This window comes from Anabrus simplex, chromosome 1 (genome assembly GCF_040414725.1).
Source record: "Anabrus simplex isolate iqAnaSimp1 chromosome 1, ASM4041472v1, whole genome shotgun sequence".
Lineage (NCBI taxonomy): Eukaryota > Metazoa > Arthropoda > Insecta > Orthoptera > Tettigoniidae > Anabrus > Anabrus simplex.
In genome coordinates, this window is record NC_090265.1 from 408331677 (window position 1) to 408351157 (window position 19481).

Sequence of the window (19481 nt, forward strand, 5' to 3'; positions counted from 1 at the left end):
TTCTAGCAGCAATATGATCTCCTCGCTGCACTCACGTTAAGGCAACAAATTATGGTGAGGAGTAAATAAATAGGAAAGGCTACGGAAGTATTAATCCAGGTTTGGTTAACGTCACACTTTTGTTTCACTCCCATTTTAATATTAATGTATCTATTTCGTTTCTAGATTCTACCCGCAAGTGGCTTATTGTTTGGTTTGAATTAATTCCACTTCCAGGATGGCTGAGGTGGGGATCGAACCCACCTCTACTCAGTTGACCTTCCGAGGCTGAGTGGACCCCGTTCTAGCCCTCGTACCACTTTCAAATTTCGTGGCAGAGCCGGGAATCGAACCCGGGCCCCAGGGGGTGGCAGCTAAACCACTACACCACAGAGGCGGTCCTTGAAAAGATATTATTAAAATGCAGGAAATGTATTTAAGATATTACGACACTGTATACATTAAAATTAATTTTGCATTTGCGCTTAAATTTATGATCACCGAGCTCGATAGCTGCAGTCGCTTAAGTGCGGCCAGTATCCAGTATTCGGGAGATAGTAGGTTCGAACCCCACTGTCGGCAGCCCTGAAGATGGTTTTCCGTGGTTACCCATTTTCACACCAGGCAAATGCCGGGGCTGTACCTTAATTAAGGCCACGGCTGCTTCCTTCCCACTCCCAGCCGTTCCCTGTCCCATCGTCGCCATAAGACCTATCTGTGTCGGTGCGACGTAAAGCAGCTAGCATAAAAAAAAAATCATAGTTCTAATTCTATTAAAAGTTGATCAGTCTATCTATTAACACATTAATGAATCCGGTTAACCGATTAAATTGTTAATGACCAACAGCCCTAAATTTTTCCATTCTTACGAAGACGTACGCCCCATACGCTACGAATGAGATAGCAGAAAAGTTACTCCGAGCGATGCTCAGAAACTACGCTTGAACTTGTCGAAAAGAGTATCTCTACACTTCATTCATAAACGCGTAGGGAAATGCTTCATTCATGAGATATTTCCTTTGAACTTTGAATGCCAGCAGTGTAACTCGAACACCTAACCTGTTGACATGGGATCTACTCACAGATGCTACTTCATCCCTGCATCTTATCGTGCCGGGGAATGCGAGGAAGGAATGGGTGTAGCGACTTCCGTCGCGGATATTGTATACTGTACCTTATTTATAGCATTTCCCGGGGGTTGCCCTCTCGCTCGCTTATCTGCGGTGGTGATCAATGAAACACGCTCTCCAAAGAGCACGTGGCCAGGCGAGCTGGTCGCCCAGGCAACGCGCTGTGCTAGTGTGGAGGACATCTGTCGAGTAGACTGCTTGCTGTCAGCTGTGCGGGAGGAAGTGGGGGTGGGGAGCTTGCTCGGGAGTGGGGGTAGTTTAGGTGGGGGTGGAACGGCTGCTGCCGCTCTAAGTGGAGGGAAAATAAAATAAAAAAAGAACGAAAACTAGAAGAGTGAGAGAGAGGAAGACGAACATTCGATCGGTAGTATTTCGGTGTTCAGTTGTTTCCGGAGAGGCGTGCAATTTTGACGGTTGTGTGTACAAGAGCTGAGGCTAGTTCGATATCAGACGTGTGTGTGTGTTAGTGTGAGCGGTACGAGCACGTGACTGCACCAGGATCTGCGTGCGGCATTCGACGGTTGGATTGGTGAGTAAAATATGTAAACACCTATTCTCTACCACACGTAAATGCCTTCAGATGACAGGATAGAGCAGCGGAAGCCAGAGTACGGCTATCAAACATTCATAAGAGACTTATCTGTAAAGGAAATTTCCGCATATACAGCAGACCAAAACGGGGAGGAAACGGTGACATGTCAAAGGTTTGAGCTTTTTTTTTCTTTTTGGCTATTGTGCTTATGGCGAAAATTGGATAGGAAAGGCCTAGGAATGGGAAGGAAGCGGCCGTGGCCTTAACTAAGGTACAGCCCCAGCATTTGCCTGCTGTGAAAATGGGAAACCACGGAAAACCATCTTCAGGGCTGCCGACAGTGGGGGTCGAACCCACTATCTTCCGGATGGAAGCTCACAGCTGCGCGCCCCTAACCGCACGGCCAACTCGTCCGTTGAGACTTTGACTCGAATTCTGCAATTCCTTTATTTTCCCTTTATTCTTCTTGAAAGGCGAGGGAGGTGGGTGGGAATAACAGAATGGGCATTCTCTATCCTCATTACTCCATACTGCCCCGTGGATACCTCAAGACTTCCATCTACATCTGCGTAAAATTGCAAACTAGCTTACTTATTGCCGGGCTGTCAGGCTGTAGAAGCGCTGACGAATTCGATCCCCGTCAGTCTGATGGTTTCTGAAGGTGTTCAGATACGCCAACCTCGTACCTGCAGATGTATTGGTACGTTAAAGAACTCCTTTGGAATAAAATTCTGGTACCTCTGCATCTCCGAAAACCATAAATGTCGTTAGTGGGACGTAAAACGAATATTAATACTTCTTATCCTCAGCGATAACAGTTTGACTAACCTCCAATTACTCTCGCTCTTAAAGTGCGTTTATCTTGAATGTCAAAGACTTTAAAAAATAGATATGTTTCGTTTGGTTAGGAATCGGTTTGAAAGCAAACCCATTTCAAATTAAGAAATAAAGGGTTAAACTGCTGTTTGTTTTACGCACAGACGTAGAGTTGCCGTAATTTTACCCTGAAATGAGGTTCTTTAAAGTGGCAATAAATCGTGACACTGGTCCCTCAGATTTAATGCCAACCGGCTGTGCTGGAATTCGAACGTGCAACCTTGAACCTAGGAAGCGAGGGTGTTTAAACTGCGCTTCCCAGTCGGTCAAGATAAATAAATGGATAAGAGAAAACAATTATTATATTTATGAATGAAGAAAACATCAATGGAGTATTTTCGTACGGCGATAATATTGGCATATCTTTTTATTTTTATCTTCTTGGGACTTGTACTTAGCGTATTGTATGTAGGACTAATCTGGATTATTATTATTATTATTATTATTATTATTATTATTATTATTATTATTATTATTATTATTATTATTATTATTATGTTCCAAGGAGCCATCTAATTATAGTATCACCGGGCGAGTTAGCCGTGGGGTTACGGGCGCGCAGCTGTGGGCTTGCATCCGGGAGATAGTGTGTTCGAATCCCACTATCGACAGCCCTGAAAATGGTTTCCCGTGGTTTCCCATTTCCCACTCCTACTGTAGGTCTTTCCTATCTCATCGTCGCCATAAGACCTATCTGTGTCGGTGCGATGTAAAGCAAATTGTAATATATATACTATCGTATTTTCCTTCAAGTATACTCCAGGCATAAACCTACACACCAGCTATTAAACCCAGACCCCATGGCCCTTGAAGGGTCTTGGCCTACCAAGCGACCGCTGCTCAGCCTGAAGGCCTGCAGATTACGAGGTGTCGTGTGGTCGTGTGGTTATTCTTGACTGTCTAGACCGGGGCCGCTATCTCACCGTCAGATAGCTCCTCAATTCTAATCACGTAGGCTGAGTGGACCTCAAACCAGCCCTCAGGTCCAGGTAAAAATCCCTGACCTGGCCGGGAATCGAACCCGGGGTCTCCGGGTAAGAGGCAGGCACGCTGCCCCTACACCACGGTGCCGCCCCAGCTATTAAATGGTTAGTAAATAATTTTGTTACCGGGTTTAGATATAAGAAAAGACAGAAAACTATAGAGAAAGAAGTAAATAGCTTGTGAAATTGTTAAGGAGGAGAGAAAGCTCGTTGCATGTGGAATCTACGGGGTAGTTGGAACGTGCAAAAAAGGGTGAGGAGCTGTTCTTGACCACAAATGTAGATTTTTAAAAATTACCTGTTTTGAACGTTGCACTGGCATGTGAAGGTTTTCGGTGATTGTGTGACAGAAGAGAGCCAGGACTGAAAACTAGCGGCCGTGAACTTAATTAAATGATTTGCTCAGTCTGGACCATTGAAGACCCATAAATGGAGTTGGAAACGAATGCAACCATTTTTCTGTGTGAATACCTCATTCTGATGTGTCCATCACATATTAACTCTTAAATAATTGAGAGCAGAGACCGAAGAGGATTCCCAGGACCGGAAATCTATACAGGGAGGTTTTTTTCACAACTTGCTTTTCGTCGCACCGACTCAGATAGGTCTCATGGCAACGCTGGGGTAGGGAAGGCCTAGGAGTGGGAAGGAATCGGCCGTGGCCTAAATTAAGGTACAGCCGTAGCATTTGCCTGGTGTGAAAATGGCCAACTCGCCCGGTTAAGCAGGGTGTAATAATGAGGTACAACCAAACTTTCAGGAAACACACGTAGAAGAAAATATGTTATATGGACATGGGTCTGGAAACGCTGTATTTCCATGTTAGGACCGATAGCTGCAGTCGCTGCGGCCAGTATCCAGTATTCCCACTCCTAGGCCTCTTCCATCCCATCGTCACCAGAAGACCTATCTGTGACGGTGTGACGTACAACAAATTGTTTAAAAAGACTGATTTTCTACAACTCTACGTAGAATATTGATTGTGAGAAACACACAGGAACAGAACGTACTAGCATTCTGCATGAAATATTCAAAATATGACGGAGGATGGTGGTGGTGATTATTATTGTTTTAAGAGGAAGTAAGGGTGAAAATGAAAAGAATGGAAGGGATCCGACACTTCGAAGAATGAAGGTATCGGCCAAAGAAAGACAAGGGCCACGAAGGGCGTGAAAATGAAAGACTCCTTAGTCCTAGAATGCTCTAATACCGTCGGGTCGGAAAAGAACAATAGTTGACCAAGGAAGGTCGGATAGGATAGATAAAAGCGAGGAGCCTGGCACAAGTAAGTAGAAGCAATGCCAGGACCACTTTTATCCTCCTCTTACAGCAGGCAGGGGATACCGTGGGTGTTATTCTACTGCCCCCACCCACAGGGGGTGTGACGGCGTGTTGATGCATGTACCAATGCTAAACGAGGCCATTTTCAACAATTCATAAGAAAGAGTTTGATGTGGTATCCTGGTACGTTCTCTTACTGTACTTAGTGCACTATGTAGAGTTGTACAAAATGATTTCTAACTTGGAAATAAAGCGTTTCCGTTACATGTCCATATAAGATATTTCCTTCTTCTACGTGTGAGGAATATGACCTGAAAGTTTGGCCAGACCTTATTGTTATTACAGCCTGTATAGAGAACATGGAGAAATCCAAGCCCAACTTGATGACCGTCAGTACTACGTCTCCATTGTCTTGCCTTCGAACCGCGGACATTCTATTTATAAATCCTCGTGATATGCACTTGATTCATTGTCAACTAAATTAAATAAACGCTGAATTTCTTTAATAATAATTATTAATCCATAGCCTGTTTCCAGTCATTTAACCCGGTCAGGGATGGAATGAATGAAGCCCTCACATATAGGCGAGGATAGGAATTGTGCCGGCTGTCGAAGCCTGTCGCACTCTTCTGGGGTAATAATTAATGACTAACAGATGAAATGAAATTATATTGGAGACTGATGCTGGAATGAATAATGACAGGAAAAACCGGAGTACGCGGAGAAAAACCTGGCCCACCTCCGCTTTGTCCAGCACAAATCTCACATGGAGCGACCGGGATTGGAACCACGGAACCCAGCAAGGAGAGCCCGGGGCCCTGCCGCCTGAGCCACGGAGACTGTACAACATCATCATCATCAACAACAACAACAACAAGAATAATAACTTCGGGTGGCTATTGCTAGCCTGGTGCAGCCCTTGTAAAGCAAACCCTTTGGCGAGGGTGGGCGGCATCTGCCTGCCTTGCATGATAGTGGAGTAGAAGATAGTGTTTTGTGCACTCCGTGAGTTGCAGGCATTTTGAGAACAGCACAAACAATCAGTCCCCAACCTAAGGAAATTAACCGTTTAAGATTAAAATCTCCCGTTCCAGCCGGGAATCGAACTGGGGACACCGAGCACAAAAGGCCAAAACGCTCATCACTCGGCTGTAGGGGCGGGCATTTCTTTTACGGAGTTTGAATGTCATTATCTGGATATGGATTGCTTGTTTTAAGTTATTAGAATTCGCTGTAGATAATAATAACGTCTTTGTTTTTATGTCTCACTAACTACTTTTAACGGGCGAGTTGGCCGAGGGATAGTGGGTTCGAACCCCACTCTCGGCAGACTTGAAGATGGTTTTCCGCGGTCCCCATTTTCACACCAGGAAGTGCTGGGGTTGTACCTTAATTAAGGCCGCGGCCGCTTCCTTCCTACTCCTAGGCCTTTCTTATCCCACCGTCGCCATAATACCTCTGTGTCGGTGCGACATAAAACCAATTGTAAACAAAACTACTTTTGGACGGTTTTCGGAGACGCCGAGGTGCCGGAATTTTGTTCCGCAGGAGTTCGTTTACGTACCAGTAATTCTACCGACACGAGGCTGACGTATTTGAGCACCTTCAAATACCACCGGACTGGGCCAGGATCGAACCTGCCAAGTTCGGGTCAGAAGGCCAGCGAGTCAACCGCCTGAGTCACTCAGCCTGGCAATTCGCTATAGATTTTACCTGGTGTAGTCATTCCAGTTTACGCTCTTTCGTCCTTAGAGGTCTCTCCTAGTCGAAAAGGTCATCACAACAATATCAATAAGTTAGATTGGCATACTTGCCACAATGAACTGAGAAAGGAAAAAGAATGGTGTCTTTACAAATAAAGCCTATCTTCGCCTGTGTTGTTAATTTTCCGAGATATACAGCATTTTTATTTAGTATTTCCACGTACATTCCCCATGCTTGACTTTGGCATTTGTTTTTTTAACGGCGTGTAAAGATAAATGACGCGACGACTGGGGGGTGGGGTACGTACGGTACAGTCGTGAGCTGGATAAAATGTATAAAGATGTTATATGAATGGATAGATGGCCTGTGAAGCTGGCTCATGGCGTTACTTCCCAGTTCAAATATCCCATCCCATATGCATTGGTCAGGATTCGAAGCGCAGTCGCCTAGGTGAAGAGCCAGTGGTAATACCACCCTGCTATCACGCCATCAAAATGACTAGTTCATCGCGAGGATCAAACCGCGTAGGCCAGTAGCCGTGTACTACCCGGAGAATCACGTGACTTCTAGAATTCATTTGATAAGTTTTGATACGGGCTTTTGGGTTTATTATTATTAATATTAAATATATACTATTTATTAATAATATTAATTATTTTAGAAGTCTTCCTCGTGAACAGTCGAGATTTTCTTTTGAAGATGCGGAGCAAGTTCTCTACGAAACGTAAAGTGTCCACGTTGATTTCTTGACACGTCATAAGCCCAAGTACGGGTCATGAAAGCATCAATGTGAACATTTGTTTAGTTATATCGTTCCCCCCTTTGACAAACATAACGAAAGTAAAAATTTTCTATTTTTTTCAAGAGAGCTAAAATAGGTTGTCTTTACTCATGTAAAGTGCATTTTATATCTCTTATGGATGTGTTAGCCACATAGAACGAGCTCCAAATGTGAGATTTGCCGGGGTGGTAGATTGTATATAAATAGTGACAGGGAACATAAGTTTTGCTAGTTTGTCACTTTTGCTAGTTTGCCAGAGAAGAGAGGAATCTCCATTTGTATTATTTATAAAGCTCGGCACACTGAACAGTAATTTCTACCCGAAGAGGTTAGTGTATAGCGTTATAGATTGATTGATTGATTGATCGATCATGTCTTCGATGCCAACTACAGTAGTAGTAGTTCAGCTATTCAGTACAATATTACTTAACTACCTCTTAGTCATCGTTTTTACGTCCTCTATCACTCATTCAAACAGGAAATGGAAGAAAAATTCATTTGTAATCATTAGCATGAGTGTGTGTCGAGTCACAGATTAATGATTCATTCTCAACCAATATGAAAGAATGTGTTGGCCTCAGCTTTCTTGTCATGAGGTTACATCATCTGATGTCTAAATGTGATAGGAACATTATTATTATTATTATTATTATTATTATTATTATTATTATTATTATTATTATTATTATTATTATTATGGGATGCCCGGCTCCTTATCTGAAAGGTCAGTGTTGTAAAGGGTGCTGGGTTCGATTGCCCGCCGGGTTGGAGATTTTAGCCGTGTCTGATTAATTCGTTTTACGCGAGGACTGAGTGTTTGTGTTCATCATGTATACAACATAATCCACACTACCAACCACCATAGGAACACGCAATAATGAATACTTCCCTCCACACAGGATTTGCATTAGGAAGGGCATCTGGCCGTAAAGCTGAGCCAAGTCCATATGTGCGGCATATTTCGAACGCGCGACCTCACCAGGGTTTGGTAAAAGTGGCAAAAGAAGGACATTATTGTTAGAGAATGTTATACGGTTTTTTCCCCTTCAACTACCTTCTGTGCCGGGTTGAGTAGCTCAGACGGTTGAAGCGCTGGCCTTTTGATCCCAACTTGGCAGATTCGATCCTGGCTCAGTCTGGTGGTATTTGAAGGGGCTCAAATATGTCAGCCTCGTATCGGTAGATTTACTGGCACGTAAAAGAACTCCTGCGGGATTAAATTCTGGCATCTCGGCAACTCCGAAAACCCTACAAGTAGAATGGGACTACAGTAAATATATAGCATTATTATAATAATTAATTATTGCTATTATCTGTCGTAAGAGATGCAGGACTATGGAATTTTTGTCCTAAAACTAACTTCTGTAATATGCCAGTAAATGTATCGACGTGAAAGTTATCGCATGCCAACCGACCGACGTGGGACTTCATCCAGTAAACCTCAATAATGGAGGAGAGAATTTAGACAGTGCTACACCGCTGGTTGTCAGAACTCGTCCACTGTTCATGTTTACCTTTGTTGATATGGAACATACGGTCTGCGGTTGCAGAATAGGCTTCAGCCTACAAGTGGCCTCGGTTGGTAGTCGTGGTTCTACGCCTCTGCATTCACGAGGCTGTCCTGAGAATGGAGCTTGTCGGCGCATCTTCTCCGATACAAATCTCGTAGCCTGGGAGACGGCGTCACCGTCTAGTTGGTCCGGCTCCCCCTTCAGGGGAGGAATGAAAACATTTAGTAGTAGTAGTAGTAGTCCCCCGTGTAGAAACCCGATGGAATCTCAAGGCTGATACAGAACGGAAGAATGTAACTACACAGGAATAAAAGCTATTTCAATCAGACTATAAGTTACAAACCCACATTTGTCAAGACGGCGTGGAGTTGGTCTGTTGGCAGCAGGTGGTACCGCAAAGCGTGCGCCTCTACAAAGGCCAGCATGCCGTGACCGAGAAGTCGGCTCAGGGATTACCGGACGAGGGACAGCATTTACTGCTGTACGCCAATTTAGCTAAGTAGTAGGCAGAGGGGAAGGTCAGGTTTCTTTAGGGACAGGGCTAGTTCAGATATTAGAAAGCGTTGCCTATAAAAAGCCCAACGTAGTGAATGTGAACCCTCGTGCTCCGACTTAACATCTTATGCTATGGAATTTGTTGCATCCCGAGTGACAGCCTTTGTTAAATTTCACTCATTTGATCCCTCTGTCTACAAGTTGACCTTCAAATGAATATCTTGGTCCCTGAAGGGCGCATTGCTACAAGGTACGTAAATAGCAGTCTTAAAGCTTTGTTTTCAGTCCGCTCTGTCCATCTCTCTGTATATTACTCTCCGGGGACAATGCTACTGTTTGCATTTCAATTATTAAAGTAGAGGGACAGCCGCTGAAAGAAATGTAGGTGAACAGCCCTACAGAAGTATAAGACGAAAGTATTAAATAAATAAATAAATAAATAAATAAATAAATAAATAAATAAATAAATAAATAAATAGGTAAACGAACAAATCAATCTATCTAGAACATCTGGCTGTTGAATGATGTCAGGTGACGCAGGAAATATTACATTAAGAAATGAATTAGGAAGTTGGTGAATATATTGCTATTTGGGTGGTAAAATATCGAATGAAGGCAGAACCACGTGCACATAAAAGCGCAGACTTGTCTAAGCAAGCAAGTTTTATAAATAATTTTAGTCAATGCAGTAGAACCTCATTAATCCGGAATGAGACTAGCTTATACGAATTAATGAAAGTTCGGATTGACCAAAATAACTTATAAAATGAGCCTTGGTACATAATTAAACACTTTATTCAGTAAAAAGAACGTGTGCAGTACGGTATAGTTCAGTAGAGAAATACAAGGGTTATTTAGTATACAAGATATAATGCAATACAGTGTTAGCCCTACAACATTCAAAATAACTAGTGGAGTACAGAATTAGAACATGGCAATCAAGGTGCACCTTCAGTGACTACCCTTGGCACGCTTACTGATCGTTTATTGTCTTCCTTTGACATTCATTTTTTTAACTAATTAACTCAGGCAGATGCCTCAAATACTCGTAATATGCAGGTATGTTTTCATCGTTGTTATGTTCAACGTATTTAATAACAATATTTAGGTGGTCTTTAATTTCACTAAGGCTTATCTTAGGGTTAATAATATCAACTGCGTCATTCTGGTCATCCATTTCAGAGCTTTCAGCAGCGATCACAATGTAAACGATCTCCTCCTGCGTAGTTCACAACATTGCGGTCGTAACTCAGCTTTATACCGCGGTTGCATTTATGTATTATTATTATTCTTTGTTCTTTATTCGATTTTGGCCTACTTTGGACAATGGTAAACAATTGACTTGCTAGTTAGTCCTTTTTTCTTCTCCCAGAACTTCACCATCATTTCGCTGTGGTTCCTTTTCTTCTCCTCTGACCACATGTTCTTGGACTTTTCATATTTTTTTCCTGGAACCCCTTGAATTTATCTATTTTATCGCGAAACATATCTTTATTAAAGATTTCTTTTGGATTGATGCCGACTTCCTCCATGTTTTTTCTTGTTTTTTGTGGTGGCTTTACGTCGCACCGACACAGGTAGGTCTTATGGCGACGATGGGATAGGAAAGTTGGAAGGAAGCGGTCGTGGCCTTAATTAAGGTACAGCCCCAGCACTTGCCTGGTGTGAAAATGGGAAACCACGGAAAACCATCTTCAGGGCTGTCAACAGTGGGATTCGAGCCCACTATCTCCCGGTGCAAGCTCACAGCCGCGCGCCTCTAACCGCACGGCCAACTCGCCCAATTTTTCTTGTTTCTTCTACCCATTTAGTAGTTATTAGTATTTTTTTTTTGCTAGTTGTTTTACGTCGCACCGACACAGATAGGTCTTACGGCGACGGTGGGACAGGAAAGGGCTAGGAGTGGGAAGGAAGCGGCCGTGGCCTTAATTAAGGTACAGCCCCAGCATTTGCCTGGTGTGAAAATGGGAAACCACGGAAAACCATTTTCAGGGCTGCCGACAGTGGGGTTCGAACCTACTATCTCCCGAATACTGAATACTGGCCGCACTTAAGCGACTGCAGCTATCGAGCTCGGTATATTAGTATTATTAAACGGCTGTCCGGATTAAGCGAAGACCGGACTAAATTGTGAATATGATTGTAAAAAATGAGAAAACGTCGTAAAGGAGCGATCGCTTGAAGAATAAGACAAGATGAGGTCGTGAAAGAAGGAAGGACTTCATTTACATTAGATGCCCTCATATTACAGAGTCAGAAGAAAACTAAATGTGAAGGCCTACAATATCGAAATCTCAAAACCTGATCAACATTGATGTGGCAGGTTTTGTCTCTTCTGCTGCCACTCATCTCCGATATATGGGATTACTGCTGCGTCTCGAGAAAAACCGCATGCCTGAATAGGTGGAAAGTAGCTGGGAAGTTAGATAACTTTGCACACGCTATATGATTTTCCCGACAACGGCGGTACTACAGCTAACTACAGCTAGGAAAATTGTAAAAATAACTATCGAAATGAGATAATGTCGTGAAGGAACGTAATAAAAGGAGGAAGAACGACTCCCTTTATGTTGGATGCCCTAATATCAGAGTCAAAAGAAAACCAGATGCGAAGGCCTACAATATCGGAACCCGATATTTGGTTTTCTTTTATACGGACGGAGGAGATCAAGTTAAGATCAACAATAATACAAAACACTATGAAACTATAAAGGGCCACAGAGAGGAAGGAAGTGAGTACGTCACGACAAGCCGCTGACAGGGAGAGGCATGTCCACTTATGTACCTCAGAATGTGGGGAACAACATGAGGGGTGGGCAAAAAATGCAATCATGGACGTGCTAAGTAACTGTACCGTCAACGACGGGTACTTCATCTAGTTGTTAAATATAACAGAGTGTGAAAATAAGCCTATTTACAGTATATATTATATTTTTCATTTATCTGTTAGTGCATTTTAAATGTTTTAGGATAAATAATAACTGTTTATTAGAATAAAATAGTAGTGACAGTAGCTTAATAGTTGATACTCTACGGAAGTGAAAGTTTTAGAACGGAGTGAGCAGTCGGTTGATAAAATATTATAAACCAAATTTGTCATTTATAAGTTACTTTCGTTATAAAAAGCTTATTTTCATACACACTGTTTAGAATATTTTTATAAGGTTACTGCGATTGTATGATGCGAAATGATATGAATATGAATAGTGTCGGGAGTGTCCGAGGACAAGTTCGGCTCGTCAGGGGTAGGCAGAAAATACGATCATGGACGTGCTAAGTAATTGTACTTCAGCTAGTAGACGCCTTTAAATTGAAGAATGCTGAATGTGAATCAGATCACAAATGAAAAGATACTAAATTAAGTTTATGAGAGGAGAACGATTCGGTGACATTTGGCAGTAAGATTGATCCATATACTGATAGGATACATTTTGAGACACCCAGGACTTGTTCAGTTGGTTTTATTCAACAGGTGTAGTGGGCGGAAAGGACGGGATATTGGAAGGCTGCAACAGGGTGGACAAAATAAAACTGGCGCGGAAAATATTTGTAAGATTTACGCGGAATTGACCCTTGTTAATGAACAAGAGAACTGTCCATCACAGGAAATGCTGGAAACCGTGGTTTCGATACACCAATTGGTTGCTGTCACATGTCTGCCAGTTCGACCACAAAAAACATTGCTCGAGTGAAGGAAAGCCTGGAACGAAGTCCGACGAAATCTCAACGCCGTTTATCTGTGCAAGTGGGAATTAAGGGACCGTCGTGTCGAAATGTTATAAAAAAGGACCTGCATCTGTATCCTTACATATTCACTGTTGTGCATGCGTTTAAGCGTCCAGACGAACCTTCTCTTGTTGAGTTCTGCCGGTGGTTTCTGAGTTAAGTGGAGTTGGGACTTTTGGATCCTCAGTTTTTATTTCTTCAGCCGTTGCATAATTTCAAGATTGGTGTGTGGTGTGCAATGTCTGGTGTCCGCATTGTAAAACGATTCTTTCACCAAACTGTTAATGCTAACCGGTAGTCCAGACACTTTAATTCACATGTGCATCAACTCATAGAAGATGAACGACTGTATGGATATTTTCAGCAAGACGGAGCAACAGGTGTACTCCAATAATTCTCCAGCTATTGCTACGTGTGTCTCACAGTTTGATAAATCGAGCGAGATTGTGATTTTGACTCCAGTTCTGTTCATTGGCATTAAATGTGACAGCCTGTCAACAAACAAGCGTGGAGTTTTACGTAACTATTAATCTAAAGTTACAGTCCTCAAGCTCTGCAGTTTTATGTGGAATCAGGGGTAACAGGGAAATGGAACTTGCAATGACTTGGATTCCAATCAAGCTAACGGAAAGTGATCCCGCATTTGGAACACTGTTAACCAATTTTCATCCTGGAAAATCCCGCTTATAATAACCAGAATTGGAATTGGAATTATTATTATTATTATTATTATTATTATTATTATTATTATTATTATTATTATTATTATTATTATTATTATTATTATTATTATTATTGTTACCGTGTTTTGGTGGTAGTTATGCATGAAAGAAGGTGCTGGGTGGTGAATAGGTCTCAAGCTACTAAAGTGAAATTAATTTTAAAATTTAACAAGGTTATATTTTCTTTTCAAAATTAGGTAACAACAAATAGAACAGGTACTTAGTAGCCGAAACACAATTGAAAAATACATTTACATAGGTACCCCATTTGGGGCTTCAAAAGTCAGAAACATAATTCTTGGGCAATCAGCTCAGTTTTACCCCAAACACAATTTTAACAGAGGGGCAGAAAACCCCATTCATACCTAGGAGCCCTTGCTCCAAATTACACTGAAAAGCCTCCTCGAGGCATACAATATACAATTTTCAAAAGAGCCACTCGCTCTCAATTTTAAGCCTCTCCCAGGCCACACCAAACTCCACCTTTAAGCTGTCCTCAAAGGACATATACACAGGGGTAAAATACCCAACCTACTGAGGTCTATTAAATGACAAGAAGGTTAATACATGACCTCTAAAATACAATTTGAGGGGAGGCGAACTTGCACTCCTAATACACTTTGTTTAAGACCTACTTGGCCTTAGGCCGTTAGTGCAAGGGCTAATCCCATACTACAGAGGTGACTTAAGAAAATAACAATTTACATTACATAACGGAAGAATTGGTTGAGAAAATAAGTTCACCTCAAGACAATGTGAGTGGGAGCTCGAGAGGGTTAGCACTCTCTATCCCAGTATGTAGCTTTACAAGAGAATGGATGAAAAGAGAAGTTACATTTTAGGAAAAGGTTACATGGAGGAACGCTTAGAACCCGCCCCGAAAGTTAAACTGCTGAGCTAGCAAAGAAAGAATTTATTAATCGGCCATTACCTTGTTGTTGACCGCTGCCGAGGAAAGAGGCGCTTCCCGCCTCCTGCTAAGTACTTAATACACTGAAAGATGGATCAGAAGCGGCCGAGAGACCCCAAAATCAGCAGTTTAAATACTCTCGCGGAAGTTTCTAGGCGTTAGGGGAAAGAAAACACCCTCCCACAAACTCTTTATTGGGTAGGACCCCGCAACAGATTCAAGTTGGGGGAAGATACACCAGATTGGTCAGAAATTAATAGAAGAAATTCGGGATTGGATACATTCATAACAAGGGGAAGAAAGGGGTAAATATTGCCAACTTAAACAATGACAGAAAGAAATTTAACAAAGAACAAACTCTTGAAATTAAATTTTCTCCAAAAAAAATAGTTCTTTGACTCCGCACTAGATTGCACTATTGTAGATCTTCAGTAGTGTCCTCTAGAAGAGAAAGTTCACACTTCTTACTTCAAGTGAAACAAAACCACATCAAAAATGACACAGTTCAAAAACTCAAAATTTTCCACGTGGTGACATCTTCTGAGAAAGTAGAGAATTAATAGCGTAGATAAAGTTCAGACTTCCTCCAGCAGAGGAGTTTCAATTGGCGCACATTTTAAATTAACGGCGTGGAGGTGTACCGCCTGGTACAATTATTATTATTATTATTATTTTGTGTGGCTATTTCTAGCCGGGTGCAGCCCTTGTAAGGCAGACCCTCCGATCAGGGTGTGCGGCATCTGCCATATGTAGGGAACTGCGTGTCATTGTGGTGGAGGAGAGTATTATATGTGGTGTGTGAGTTGCAGGAGTGTTGGGGACAGTACAAACACCCGAGCCATTGGAATTAACCAACGAAGGTTAAAATCCCCGACCCGGCCGGGAATCGAGCCCGGGACCCTCTGAACCGAAGGCCAGTACGCTGACCATTCAGCCAACGAGTCGGATGACGAAGTCAATGGGAAGTGGTTAACAATGTGGAAAATCTCATTTGCAATGACTGGGAATCTCAGCTATGGTCAAGTGAATGGGAAGAGGTGTTATCTTACATTCGGAAAATTTCGCTTGCAATAACTGAGTTTCGAAGCACAATCGTCTTGGTGAAAATCTGGTGACGAATTACTCGGCTGCTACGCCCATAAGCAGCCCTTAATAATACGAATTAGGCCTACTTGAGGACATCGTTTTGAGACTGTTCCAGTAAATCGTACTTTCTCTCGTCGTTCGTTAAAAATATCAGCCGGCGTCTGCGACTATGGTAACAGGTAGGGACCCTCCTCGGAGGCAGCCCTACCCAGGGAGTGGCGCCCCTGCCAATGTGAGTCCTAGAGCACACCGACCCGGTGTGTATTATCTGGTAAGGGTCCCAGCTCAGGGTTACGAGTGAAGACCTCAACGACATCTGTGGCGGAGAAGATGGACTTCGGTACGGTATAGATGGCGGAAGTGGTAGCCCAATACTCGGGATTAATAGAGTATGACACCGAGTAACCACTGGTATTTCACCTCTTCCAAGTGCCAACGGCCTCTTCGAGGGCGGATGAGCGGAAAGAGGGCAAGGCACCCTGATGTCCTTGGAATAAGAAATTACTTCTTAAGGCGGATGAACCAATTGTAGGTAAACGGCATAGGATGTGGAAGGCAACGGGAACCAACACATTAAACATCCTTGTGATATCCCAAGAATATAAAGCATGATGATGTCTTTGAATGTAAAATATTCCGGAATAGCCCCCTATTCGGATCTCCGGAGGGGGATACAGGAGAAGGCAAAGAGAAAGTCCTACAAAGTAGGTACATGGAACGTGAGATCCTTGAAAAAGTGTGGTAAACTGGAGAATGTGAAGAACGAAATGAAACGATTGGGATTGGATGTTTTGGGAATGAGTGAGGTAAGATGGCCAGATAGCGGAGATCTATATACCGGAGATTTCAGAGTTTTGTACTCTGGCTTTTCAGACGGAAAAGATGGTGTTGGATTTATACTGACAAAGCAGTTAGCACAGCGAGTGTCAGGTATTTGGGCATATAATGAAAGAATACTGCTCATAAAATTAAAGACAGAACCTAGAGATATAGCTCTAATCCAGTTGTACATGCCCACCTCTGCATAGCCTACACAGCTGACGAAGTGGAGGAAGTGTACGAACTACTGGAAGAAGTGTTACTTAAGGTCCAGGATGAAGAAATCTTATCATCCTCGGAGATATGAACGCAGTTGTTGGAGAGGGCAGAGAAGATAATACGGTGGGCGATGATGGTCTTGGTTTCAGAAACGAAACAGCCAAAAAGGAGAAGATATACATGGACAATGCCTGGAAATGGTAGTAGGTATCAAATAGACTATATAATAGAGAACGGTATCGAAATAAAGTAAAATCAAGTAAAAGCTATCCTGGGGCTGATATTGACTCCGATCATAACCCCGTGGTAATGACAGGCCAACTGAAACTTAAGAAAAGAAGAATAGAAAGACGCCCCCCAAAATGGAATTTGAGTAAGTTAAAGAAAGACAGCGAGGCAATAAAAATGTTCAAAGAAGAAACTAATAACAAAATTAATACTGAATGGTTGTTTTGGAAAATAAGAGAGGAAAATCTATAAGCCATGGGTTACACCTCACATTTTGGAACTAATGAACGCGCGCCAGATGGCCAAAAGGAAAGGAGAAAATGAAGAATACAAGAAAATAAGAAATAAAATCCATCGAGAAACTAAAAAAAGCGAAGGAAGAGTGGATCGAAGCACAATGTAAACAGATAGATGAAAATATAACCAAAGGTAACACCGAAAAAGCTTTTACAGAAGTCCGGAGGCAGTTCCAAAGAAAGATAAAGCCCTTGAGTACAATAAAAGGAAGCAATGGATATGTGATAATAGAGCAGGACAAGATAGCTATAATATGGAAAGAATATGTTGAAGGCCTGTGTGAAGTACAAATAGATGGCGATGTAATAGAAAATGAAAGTGAGATAAAACAAAATGATCTGGGACCATGTATACTTAGAGAGGAATTTGATAAAGCTTTGTATGAGCTAAAACAAAGGAAAGCTCCTGGAGTAAACTCAATTCCAGGTGAAATACTACAAGGTCTATCAACTAGTAAATGAAATTTATACTAGCGGAGAAATACCGGAAGATTTTGAGAAAACTATATTGATACCTATCCCAAAAAGTAATCATGCAAAGAGATGTCAAGGTTATAGAACGTTAAGCCTGGTAACACATGCCTCCAAAATTATTACAAGAATTGTTTACCATCGCATGGAGAAAAGAATAGAAGAAAATCTCTCAGAAGATCAATTTGGGCTTAGAAGAAACAGAGGAACATGAGAAGCAATTCTGAGCCTCAGAACAATTATTGAACAAACCCTAAGAATCAATAAGAACATCCTAATTGCTTTCATTGATATAGAGAAAGCGTTTGATAATGTTAATTGGAATATTATATTTAAAGCCCTTAGAAGTCTGAAAGTGGACTGCAGAGATCGAAAAATCATCTATCAGCTCTACAAGAGCCAGGCAGTGCTTATAGGAAAGGAACAAATCAACGCGAAAATAAGAAGAGTAAGGCAAGGGTGTGGTCTGTCACCTCTGTTAATCAATGTGTATTTAGAAGAAGCAATGAAAGAGTTTTCAGCTTCCTCCACCCATGGAATAAAAATAAATGGCCAACTATACCAAACAATACGTTTCGCGGATGATATTGCTCTCATAGCTGAAACTGAGAAAGAGATAGAGACCTCACTAAAGAAACTGAATGATCTACTAATACTAAAATGTAATATGAAAGTTAACAAAACAAAAACCAAGATAATGAAATGTACTCCGGATGGTAAACAGGATGTTAATGTTTGGTTGGAAGGAGAAAAATTGAATCAAGTAAATCAGTTCAGTTATTTGGGAAGCATCATTATATCTGATGGGAGGTGTGAAAAGGACGTCCGTTCTCGAATAGCCCAGGCTAAAGAAGCTTTCAATAAAAAAAGAAGCCTGTTGACCTCCCTACCAGTAAGAAAGCATTTCATTAAGAGCTTCGTTTGGAGCATCGCGACCTAATGGCTCCGAAACCTGGACTCTATTAAAGGCTGATAAGAAAAGAATAAATGTATTTGAAATGTGGTGCTGGCGTCGAATGTTACGAATTCCCTAGACTCACAGGCTAACAAATGAAGAAGTTCTCAAGAGAGCTGAAGAAACCATTAGTCTAGAGAAAATGATCGCGAAAAGAAGATGTAGTTGGATAGGTCATTTACTCCGGCATTCATCATGGTGCACCACACTGCTTGAAGTGAAACTTGAAGGAAAGACTAGAAAAGGACGACAAAGAGCAGGGTTCCTCGATGACATTAAAGAGCGACGTCCATATCAACTGTTCAAGCAGCTGGCTCAGGATAGAAGGTCGTTGGACGAGGACAGTCATGCTACCCACCAACCATCAGGTTGAGGAGAATGAGAGAGAGAGTGTGCGACACGCTGTATTCAGTCTGGCCCGCACCGCATACTCGCGAAATACTGTATATCAGTCCGGCATGAAGGCACCTGGCCCTGCAGCTGCCTTGTGGACTGCCTCGACCAGCTGCTCGCGTGCTGCTATTGAGGTAAGCGGCGCGGTGGAGCATGGAGAACATGCACCATTAAGTTTCCTTTCTTACCAGACGATCTGCAATTGTTAGAGTTCAAAGGATAGCCAGACAGTGAGTTTAGCCAGGAGTAGGATATAAGTTCAAATCCCCAAATCGGAATATTAAATCCTGAATGCCCCAGTTAATGGAATGTCCAAGTCTCGTTAATGTTAATGTGAACGCACGCACGTTTTAATGTTAAAAACATTATTAGCACACAAAGTGG

The 19481-nt window shown here is 42.1% G+C and overlaps 1 protein-coding gene across 1 annotated transcript in view; it reads left to right on the forward strand.

The window, feature by feature from the left end:
* The first annotated feature begins 1505 nt into the window (after positions 1 to 1505).
* edl (ETS-domain lacking) overlaps positions 1506 to 19481 on the forward strand; it is a 138001-nt gene continuing 120025 nt past the window's right edge. Inside the window, exon 1 of the mRNA XM_067143795.2 lies at positions 1506 to 1638. The gene's annotated coding sequence lies outside the window, so the exon portion shown is untranslated. The remainder of the gene's footprint in view (positions 1639 to 19481) is intronic.